General features: G+C 46.3%; 4 non-coding genes across 4 annotated transcripts; all 4 read right to left on the reverse strand.

Annotated features, from left to right (window-relative positions):
* Window positions 1–5,074: 5,074 nt before the first annotated feature.
* Window positions 5,075–5,237, reverse strand: LOC135021071 (U1 spliceosomal RNA). The gene has a single exon (XR_010218388.1). It is a non-coding gene; the product is annotated as a U1 spliceosomal RNA (small nuclear RNA).
* A 145-nt stretch (window positions 5,238–5,382) lies between these two features.
* LOC135021119 (U1 spliceosomal RNA) lies at window positions 5,383–5,546 on the reverse strand. The gene has a single exon (XR_010218434.1). It is a non-coding gene; the product is annotated as a U1 spliceosomal RNA (small nuclear RNA).
* Window positions 5,547–6,207: 661 nt separating this feature from the next.
* LOC135021087 (U1 spliceosomal RNA) lies at window positions 6,208–6,370 on the reverse strand. Its single transcript, XR_010218404.1, has one exon. It is a non-coding gene; the product is annotated as a U1 spliceosomal RNA (small nuclear RNA).
* Window positions 6,371–6,522: 152 nt separating this feature from the next.
* On the reverse strand, window positions 6,523–6,686 carry LOC135021055 (U1 spliceosomal RNA). The gene has a single exon (XR_010218373.1). It is a non-coding gene; the product is annotated as a U1 spliceosomal RNA (small nuclear RNA).
* Window positions 6,687–11,206: the final 4,520 nt, after the last annotated feature.

Raw genomic sequence — 11,206 nt, forward strand, 5'->3', positions numbered from 1 at the left:
AACGGATGAAGAGCACATTCCGGAGGCATATCAAGGGTACAAGGACGTATTTTCGGAACAAGCTGCTGACCTGTTACCACCTCACAGGCCTTGGGACTGCCCTATTGACCTTGTCCCAGGGAAGACGCCACCTCGTGGTCGCACATATCCTCTGTCTCTTCCCGAGACTCAAGCCATGTCGGAGTATATTAAGTCCAATATGCTCAAGGGATTCATTCGCCCCTCTTCCTCCCCTGCTGGTGCAGGCTTCTTTTTCGTGAAGAAAAAGGACGGGGGGTTGAGACCATGCATCGACTACCGCGGCCTAAACGACATTACTATTAAGAATAAATACCCCTTGCCACTAATCACAGAGTTATTTGATAGGGTTCGTGGTGCCCGCATTTTTTCAAAACTCGACTTGAGAGGAGCTTATAATCTTATACGCATCCGAGAGGGGGATGAATGGAAGACTGCCTTTAATACCCGAGATGGGCATTACGAATACTTGGTGATGCCGTTTGGTCTTAGTAATGCTCCCGCGGTTTTCCAGGGATTCGTCAACGAAATCTTTCGTGATATGCTGTATCAGAGCGTTGTGGTATATCTGGACGACATACTGATTTTTTCCAAGAATCTTGTCGAACACAGGACTCAAGTCAAAGAGGTGCTACACCGTTTACAAGAGAATCATCTCTACGCCAAGCTTTCCAAATGTACCTTTGAAGTAACATCTATTCCGTTCCTCGGTTATGTCATCTCGGGGACGGAGCTTCGCATGGATCCGGAAAAGTTGTCGGCCATTCGTGATTGGACTCAGCCTCTTTCCCTGAAAGCAATACAAAGGTTCCTGGGCTTTGCGAACTACTACAGGAAATTCATTAAAGGTTTCTCCACCATTGTTGCACCCATTACTGCCCTGACGAGAAAGGGTTCTAATCCTAGTTTGTGGCCTCCGGAAGCCATTGTAGCTTTTTCTCGCTTAAAGTTAGCTTTCACGACGGCTCCAGTTCTCCAACAACCAAATTTCGAGGAACCCTTCTTCTTAGAAGTTGATGCATCTTCAGTCGGGGTGGGGGCTGTCCTCTCCCAGCATTCCTCTGATAAGAAATTACATCCGTGTGGCTTCCACTCTCGTAAATTCTCTCCAGCCGAACGAAATTACTCTATTGGAGACCAGGAACTCTTGGCAATCAAATCTGCCTTGGAAGAATGGAGATATCTTCTAGAAGGGGCTAAACATGTGTTTACCATCTACACGGATCACAAGAATTTACTGTACATCAAATCCGCACAATGTTTGAATCCTCGCCAGGCGAGATGGGCACTTTTCTTTTCCCGATTCTCGTTCATTATCAAGTACCGTGCCGGGACTCTCAATATTAAAGCAGATGCGCTTTCCCGTTCACAGGTTCCCACAGACGAGGATGAACCTCCGGAGCGGGGTTTAATTCTGAATCCAGTTTCTGTCTCTGCTGCTTTAACTACTCCAGCTCCTCCTCCTGGAAGAATGTCCGTACCAGCTAGATTCCGCCCAGGAATACTACGGTGGGTCCATAACTCCAAGTTTTCCGGTCATCCCGGCGCTCAGAAGATGTACAAGTTTCTGCAAAGGTCTTACTGGTGGAACACCATGAGGAAGGATGTACAAGATTGCGTTAATTCATGTCCCCAATGTACACAACATAAATCTCCTCGTCTGCCTCCTGCAGGGTTACTTCGTCCTCTGCCTATCCCTGTGAGACCCTGGACTCACATTTCCATGGACTTCATCACTGACTTGCCCTGTTCCAAGGGTTGCAACACCGTTTGGGTTATCGTTGACCGTTTTTCGAAGATGGCACACTTTGTGCCCTTGACTGGTCTTCCGACAGCACCGAAACTGGCTCTATTGTTTATCCGAGAACATTTTCGTTTGCATGGGTTGCCACAAGAGATTGTTTCTGACCGTGGAGTACAGTTCACCGCCAGGTTTTGGAAAGCCCTTTGTTCAACTCTACACATTAAACTTAAGTTTTCGTCGGCTTATCATCCCCAAACAAATGGACAAACGGAACGAGTCAATCAAGATCTAGAGACTTTTCTTCGGTTGTATCTCTCTCCTTCACAGGACAACTGGGTGGAGTTGTTGCCTTGGGCGGAGTTTGCCCATAACCATTTGTTTCATTCTTCCACTGGGGAATCACCATTTTTCGTCAACTACGGGTTCCATCCCCGTGTTCCGGAATTTCCAAGCCTTCCGATAATAGAGGTTCCTGCTGTAGCGTCCACTCTACGACACTTTGGACAAATTTGGAGAAAGGTTCATGCTAATCTTAAGCAGGTTTCTGTTCGGTACAAGTTCTTTGCAGATAAGAAACGGCAAGCCGCACCTCAATATAAAGTTGGGGACAGGGTATGGCTGTCCACACGGAATCTCCGGTTGAAGGTGCCCACCATGAAATTCGCTCCAAGGTTCATCGGTCCTTACCCTGTGCTACAAGTCTTAAATCCTGTGGTCTGTAAACTGGGTTTGCCTGCCCATCTTCGCATACCTAACGCCTTCCATGTTTCTCTACTCCGTCCCCTCATACTGAATCGATTCCACTCAGCACTCCCAAGGCCAACGTCCGTAGTGGCAGAAGCTGGAGCGGAGTTTGAAATCAAAGCTATTCTGGACTCTCGTTATCTTCATAAAAAATTACAGTACTTGGTGGACTGGAAGGGTTATGGACCTGAGGAGAGAAGTTGGATTGGGGCTACTGAAGTAACGGCTCCTCGTCTGATTCGGATCTTCCACTCCAGACATCCGACTAAGCCCGGGAAGTGTCCAGGGGCCACTCCTGGAGGAGGGGGTACTGTCACGAACCTCGGGCAGCGGCGACCGCGCTTGTCCCTGCGGGTGGCCTGGTCTGCCCGGCGCCTCTCTTCCCCTGTCAGTCTCCGGCTTCAGCGGCGGGTCGGCGCTGCTCTCCGGCGGCTTCCCGGAAGCAAGGGCGCCGCCATCACAAGCAAGGGCAAGGAGGCGGAGCAGGTCTGACGTCACCTGCCTGCTCCGCCAATCAGGCTAGGGCGGGGAATTTAAAATCAGATACCAGGCAGAGATCCGATGCCTGAGTATCTTCGTTTCTCCTGTGGAAGCTATGATCCAGAGCTCCCTCGTCCCTGCAAGCATCCTGTGCTTCCAAGCATCCTGTCCCTGCAAGCATCCTGTGCTTCCAAGCATCCTGTCCCTGCAAGCATCCTGTGCCTACAAGCAACCTGTGCTTCCAAGCATCCTGTGCCTACAAGCACCTCCGTGCCTCCAGTTACCTCCGTGTCTCCAAGCACCTCGTGCCTCCAAGCACCTCCGTGCCTCCAAGCACCTCCGTGCCTCCAAGCACCTCGTGCCTCCAAGCACCTCGTGCCTCCAAGCACCTCCGCGCCTCAAGCACCTCCGTGCCTCCAGTTACCTCCGTGCCTCCAGTTACCTCCGTGCCTCCAGTTACCTCCGTGCCTCCAAGCACCTCCGTGCCTCCAAGCACCTCGTGCCTCCAAGCACCTCGTGCCTCCAAGCACCTCCGCGCCTCAAGCACCTCCGTGCCTCCAGTTACCTCCGTGCCTCCAGTTACCTCCGTGCCTCCAGTTACCTCCGTGCCTCCAAGCACCTCCGTGCCTCCAAGCACCTCGTGCCTCCAAGCACCCCGTGCCTCCAAGCACCTCCGCGCCTCAAAGCACCTCCGTGCCTCCAGTTACCTCCGTGTCTCCAAGCACCTCGTGCCTCCAAGCACCTCGTCCCTCCAAACACCTCGGTGTCTCCAAACACCTCCGTGCCTCCAAGCACCTCCGTGCCTCCAAACACCTCCGTGCCTCCAAGGGTCTCCCAGCACTCCCTGTACTCCCAGTACCTCAGTGCCTTCAATACCACAGTGTCTCCAATATCTCAGTACCCCAGCCTTCATTATTTCTACAAGTCTTGTCTTACAGGAGACCTACAAGAATTCCTCTGGGCCTCCCGCCTGCCGTCTTAGTTCTGCATGAGGAAGACCTACATCCGGCCATCTCTACTACGACCCAGTGGCGGTTCCTCTTCCCGGTCATCGGAAGAAGCCCCGAGTCCACAACACTCCCAAACCAGGTCAGTGATAGGTGGTATATACAATTATGGACGGGCTGCCGAGTGCCGACACAGAGGTAGCCACAGCCGTGTCCTTCGTTTGGGAGAAAAATGCAAAGGTACAAGACAGCTTTTCCTTGCCAATATCTCTCTTTTGCAAAGAGCTACGCATTGGAAAATTCAGGGCTATACCGTGTAGATGAAGCACTAACAGGAGGCTTTAAAATTTTCATTCTAGTGTCCTTCGTTTGGGAGAAAAATGCAAAGGTACAAGACAGCTTTTCCTTGCCAATATCTCTCTTTTGCAAAGAGCTGCGCATTGGAAAATTCAGGGCTATGCCGTGTAGATGATGGCCTAACAGGGCTGGGGAGGGCCGCTGCTCAGGCACATCTCTGTCAAGTAAAGAAGATTCAACTGAGGCAGCACAAGGGAACTCTCATCTGGGGACAACAACTGCAGGGAGAACACATATTTTCAGATGAACATGGGAGGGCAGAAGGCTGCCTAATACTGAAGCACCCCCAAACAACAAACCAAATGCAACAACTAGTGCAAGCATTCCTGGGGGAAGGCTGCAGCAGATGGATTTGCATATGGTGATGTCATCCAAGCAGTGGGTCAAAGTTGGCTTCAACCCTCGTCTGCATATGAAAAGAGAAAAGGGGCGTGCAGGGCATGGCGGCCTTTTGCGGCGATTGGATGACCCCTAGTTCGCATTAAACACATCCACCCTCCTTCGGTGTGGGGCTCATGTTGGCTATGCCCCAGCCCCTGAAGCATTCAAGCTGATTTCTTGCAGCAGCTAGGCACTGTAACAGCTCCAGAGCTGCTCTGTAAGGCAAGTAAAAGGGCGTGGGCCCTGCAGCACTACCTGTAGTTCGCATTGTGCGTTGGAAGGCACAAATTAAGCAGACGGGAGAAGTCAGGATAGTGCGCAAGGGCATAGAAGGGAGCGGCTCAAGAAAAAAGAAGTGGAAATAGACAGCAAACTAGGCTGGAGAGAGACCTGAGACAAAGAGATCTGAATTATACGAGAGCCGACCAGGGGAAACACAAATTATGCAGTCAAGTTTCCCACATTTGGGGAAATCGCAGGAGCAGCACACCCAGAGTGCAATGGGTGAGACTTGCCCTGGGAGAAGCACCTTCATGATCATAGTATCTCACCTGGCAGGTAAGTAGGATTTGGGATAGTTCTGGGGAGGGTCGCTGCTCGGGCTGTCAAGTGAAGTAGATCCAACTGAGGCAGCACAAGGAAACTCTCGATAGAAGAACAAGGCTAGAGGAAGATCTGAGACAAATAAATCTGACTTTTACCAGAGCTGACCAGAGGAAAGAACAAACACAGTCCCCCACTACCACAAATAATGCAGTCGAGTTTCCCACATTTGGGGAAATCATAGGGGTCAGCATACCCAGAATGCAATGAATGAACCTCACCCTGGGAGAACAATCTTCATGACCATGGTATCTCCTATGCAAAATAAGTATGACTTAGGATAGGGCTGGGGAGGGCCGCTGCTAAGGCACATCTCTGTCAAGTAAAGGAGATTCAACTGAGGCAGCACAAGGGAACTCTCATCTGGGGACAACAACTGCAGGGAGAACACATATTTTCAGATGAACATGGGAGGGCAGAAGGCTGCCTAATACTGAAGCACCCCCAAACAACAAACCAAATGCAACAACTAGTGCAAGCATTCCTGGGGGAAGGCCTGCAGCAGATGGATTTGCATATGGTGATGTCATCCAAGCAGTGGGTCAAAGTTGGCTTCAACCCTCGTCTGCATATGAAAAGAGAAAAGGGGCGTGCAGGGCATGGCGGCCTTTTGCGGCGCTTGGATGACCCCTAGTTCGCATTAAACACCTCCACCCTACTTCGGTGTGGGGCTTTGCCCCAGCCCCTGAAGCATTCAAGCTGATTTCTTGCAGCAGCTGGGCACTGTAACAGCTCCAGAGCTGCTCTGTAAGGCAAGTAAAAGGGTGTGGGCCCTGCAGCACTACCTGTAGTTTGCATTGTGCGTTGGAAGGCACAAAGTAAGCAGACGGGAGAAGTCAGGATAGTGCGCAAGGGCATAGAAGGGAGCAACTCAAGAAAAGAGAAGTGGAAACAGACAGCAAACTAGGCTGGAGAGAGACCTGAGACAAAGAGATCTGAATTATACGAGAGCCGACCAGGGGAAACACAAATTATGCAGTCAAGTGTCCAACATTTGGGGAAACCGCAGGAGCAGCACACCCAGAGTGCAATGGGTGAGCCTTGCCCTGGGAGAAGCATCTTCATGATCATAGTATCTCACCTGGCAGGTAAGTAGGAGTTGGGCTAGAGCTGGGGAGGGTCGCTGCTCGGGCACCCCCCTGTCAAGTGAAGGAGATCCAACTGAGGCAGCACATGGAAACTCTCGAAAGAAGAACAAGGCTAGAGGAAGATCTGAGACAAATAAATCTGACTTTTACCAGAGCTGACCAGAGGAAAGCACAAACACAGTCCCCCACTACCACAAATAATGCAGTCGAGTTTCCCACATTTGGGGAAATCACAGGGGTCAGCATACCCAGAATGCAATGAATGAACCTCACCCTGGGAGAACAATCTTCATGACCATGGTATCTCCTATGCAAAATAAGTATGATTTGGGATAGGGCTGGGGAGGGCCGCTGCTCAGGCACATCTCTGTCAAGAATTTATAAAGTCTATACATATATATAACCAAATGTCAATATATATATATAGAACCCAGTGCTCCTATCAAAACTTATCTATTTCACCAATTTGTTGCTTATTTAATCTTTATACATCTATTAATTTTCACCATATATTATAAAATGCTGCTCCCATAGGTAGTACTGTTCTACCAATAATAAACCAAATTTTAAAGATAATCACACTTGTTATCAAGGGAGCGCAAAAAATAAAATATACAAGCTCCTTATTTTTAAAAAATATATATAGACAGAAGAAACCCACATTCAATAAAATACAATGGAGTCAACATATATAGGCACCACTATCCATATCTAAATGTAATCAGGATCTATTTCATATTGCCCTTGATGACAACGGAATGTTTATTAAAGGGTCCAAAAAATCCTACTGGATACAGCTGTTGTAATTTAATCGTTTGTAACCCTACCTTGAACGAGAGCTGTCTATGTATTCTATTAAGGGATGGTTACCTAATAGCTGTGCCTCCACTCAAGCTATGTGTAGTATTTAACTACCGTTAAGGCTTGCTTGAGTAAGCCTGATCTCTATCCTTAGGGGATGATTCCCTTATATCATAGATATATTATCTAATATACCTGTCTCTTTCTTCCAGGATCTTCAGATCAACTTCCAGACGGACCAGACACACATGGAAAGTATAACACTTTAATGACCAGTACCAAATGGATTAAGTATACATTAACATTTCATCAATTACACATTCCCCTTTAAGTCATTAATCCATGCTAACCCCCTGTCAATTAGGCCTATACACAGTACCTGCATGCAATACAACAAATCCTTTTTCTTTTCAAGACACCCTTAGGTGTTAGAGTGACCCGGGTACTCTTAATATGATAGTGCACTATAAGGGCCCATAAACTTCCTAAAAATAACAGCAGTTAATACAGAATGTCTGACACTATGTTTTAGTATCAACTATCAGTTCTCCCTTCAGTTAAAGAGAAAGATGTTTGGCTCAGTCTACTTATGGTAGCGATTACTTTCTCCTATAAGGTTACTTATAGTTCCTCCTTGGCAGATAACAGAAAGTATCTATTTAGCTCATAGATAGTAACATCAACAGTTGATTACCAAGGAATCTGTATCCTTTCCTCAGTAAAAATGTTACTGTAGTTGTCCAGTATTAAACTAAACTCCTAAGAAGCTGGTATGATAAACCTTTGTTATGCTGCGTCCTTGTGTCCATTTGAAGTAGCTGATGCTTTCTATATTTCAGAGCATATATAGCTTTTCGATTCCTGTATGCCTCAAATTATTGTTGTCTCTTAGGATGAGTCTATATTAAATATATCTGCAAGAGATGGTTTCTCTTATCATAGTCACAGCGAGCTCAAATCCTTTAACTTTATAACTAATAGTCTCTTACGTGTCAGTCCTTCTTACGGGTTCACGAATATACATATAACACAGTTGTATTAAAGTGCCACAAGCTAGTCCTTGAATCGGGATGATATTCTAATCCTTTGTGGCTAAGAGGCTTTAACATCCATCCAATGTCACTGTAGTATGGCTACCTTTAATGTCCTTGACTCTAATTCTGCTAATTCAGGGGCATAAATACACACATTAGGTGGCAGCTTTAGGGTGTTACTTTCTATTTAGCGCTGCGGAACAATGTCTCTGGCTCTCCTTTGACTGATGTGATGCTGATATATGGGGGAGTTTTAAAACTATTTATGAAGCGTTAAACAGTTCAAGTTTCACTCCACTCCTCCTGTTACATATATATACCCAGTGCTTTCTACCTTCTCCTTAGCACTATGATTAAGCCATACATGGAACTGTAATTATAGGTCACTCTGACTACTGTGACCCATTACTATCCTCCTGCTTAATAGCCATTATTGCGGCCTAGCCCTGGAGTACTTAGTCCCAATATGAAATTGACTATGTACAATAGTCACCTATGGCTTGCTGTGCTTAGTGTAGGGGTAATATAAATGGCTGGATTATGCACTCACACTTCTACCATCTAGTGATGCTGCTGCCGGATGCTCCCCCGACTCCTCCCTTACACTTACAGCCACACAGAATGGAGCCTCTGCTGCTGGTCCTGGCTTCTTTGTTGTGGCTGTCAGAGTCTGTGCCGGTAATAGGTAGGAAGGAACCCTCTCTGTGTCCCTGTCACAGATGTGCCCTTCCAATACTGCTGGGTGAGTTGACTAGCGCTGATCTTGGGTTCTATGAACAGTTCTGAGTCTCAATGCTGCTGTCACCACCTTTACAGTAAGGAAGCCCTGTTCTGGCTTCACACACTAAGCCCCCTCCGGCCGCCGCAATGTATACCGCTCAGCTCTAATGCGGGCGACGGCCGGAGCAGCAAAAAACTATGTCCTCTCACCAAGGGATATGCAGTCTCTATCTCAGCTACACTCACAGCACCTCTCCACTCCTCTCTAGTAGTCACATGACCCACTCTGAGGTGATGCCCCGCCCACTGGCAATCACCTCACTAGGTGATTGACAGTTAGGAGCACAAGGACATTAACCCTTTAGATACACTGTGAAACCATAAAATAAGCCTTCATTGTATTCACCACTACATTTACATCAATGTACATACAATTACATATATGTGAACTGTATTATTTACCTCACAACATGCATACAGTATTACAACATCCATTAACTTTTATATGAATAATATATATGCTTATACTCCATTTTAGTCACCATATTATAACTACCTCAGTATAAGTGTTGTTTAAACCCTAAATCAGGGTTACATTTCTCCCCCTGGTGCATTGTCACTGTTTAACATCTTTAGGTGCCAATGCACCATCTACCTTACTCACTATGCTAAAATAGTATATATTCATTCACATCCATTAGCAAGCCACCTCATCTCAACCATTTTAACTGTTGGCCAAATAGGGAGGGATGGAACTACATAGCCTTCATGCCTCCCAGGGATAGTGTTCTCTGATCGTGCTGGTTTCCCTTGCTCTTCTACACCTGATTTATTGACTTCTTTTAGTACTGGACTTCGGATGGAAGATTTAAGAGATTGTGCTAGGGTAAAGTTATCATGTACCTCACTACGATTTTCACTGAGACTAGTTTCTTTCTCTGACGAAGCTTCTAAAGTTATCAAGTCTTTAGCATCTGAATTTTCCGTTTCTTGATCCTGGGACTGATTTACTCTACCATTGAATCTCGAGAGAGGTCGGTAATGTAAGGTTGTAGAAGGATGACATGGAGCTGGATCTCTCCCTTGCCTTTGTTCTGAATATGCACTTCCTTCATCAACCACTTTTTCTCGTGGTTGATAACAATAACTGTATGATCCTCGTCGGTTTGGAGCAAATCGACTCCCTTTCACTGGTACTCCACCTATGCCAGTCACATTTGCTTCATGTACACCCTTTTCCCCTTCCAACACTTCAAATTCTACTTTCTCTCCATCTCCTACACTGTACAACAGTTTTAGGGGGTTATTCTTCGTTATGGATGTCCAATGTACAAATATGTCTTCTCCGGTGTCATGCCTTTTAATGAAGCCATAGCCTTTCTTCACATGGAACCATATTACTGTGCCAGTCATTTTAAGAGACATATACTGTGTCCCTTTACTATCAATTTTATTCATAGAAGATTGTCTCAGCAATATACCATCCACTACCTCAGTCTGTAATGCTATGTCCTTAGTATCCGGTCGCATAGAAAATTCATGGATACGGTCTTCAGGACAGTTGTTTAGGAAGTTGGCATCCTTGAGTATTTTATTCTCAGATTCTAGCTGAGACAGTCTTTCTTTCATTTCATTCAGACAAATATGATCCTCCTTTTCAGTTTCTTTACCCACTTCCAATAATTCAGACAACTCAGTTATTTTTGATTCCAGAGAATGAATATTGTCTTCCTGCTGCTGGTACATTATCAACTTTTGTTGCTCCTGATCCACTCTGGTTTGTCTTTCATCAGATGCCATGGTTTCCATCTCTCTCTGTATAAACCAAAGTTCTCTCTCAAGCTCTTTGTTCCTCTCATCAATTTTGGTGTTAAACATCTGTTCTTCTTTTAGCTTCCATTGGGTTTCATCTAGAACCTCCAACAACTGATGTTTAGACCTGTCCAGTGCTATATGTCTTATCACCTCTATTGGGGTCTGTAGATCCACTGGGCTATCTCTTCTTGTTGGTTCCTCAATGGAAGTTGGAAACCGGGAAAGCAGGTCCTTCTGTTGATCTTTTGGAAGAGCTAATACTAATTGTCCATGTTTCTTATAATCCTCAGCTATTTGCTTTAGCACAGTTTCTAATCTCTGTATACCTACATCTATCTTCACTTCCCCTGGAACTCTCTCTTTCAGTGGTAGAACATTCTTATCTCCTTTCATTCCATAATCCATGTTAGCGACCAAAGTATGAGCAAGGTTGTCACTAACACCTCCCTCACTATCCTTTAGGTGGGGATCAAG

Source organism: Pseudophryne corroboree, unplaced genomic scaffold (genome assembly GCF_028390025.1).
Source record: "Pseudophryne corroboree isolate aPseCor3 unplaced genomic scaffold, aPseCor3.hap2 scaffold_367, whole genome shotgun sequence".
In the NCBI taxonomy this organism is placed as follows: Eukaryota; Metazoa; Chordata; class Amphibia; order Anura; family Myobatrachidae; genus Pseudophryne; species Pseudophryne corroboree.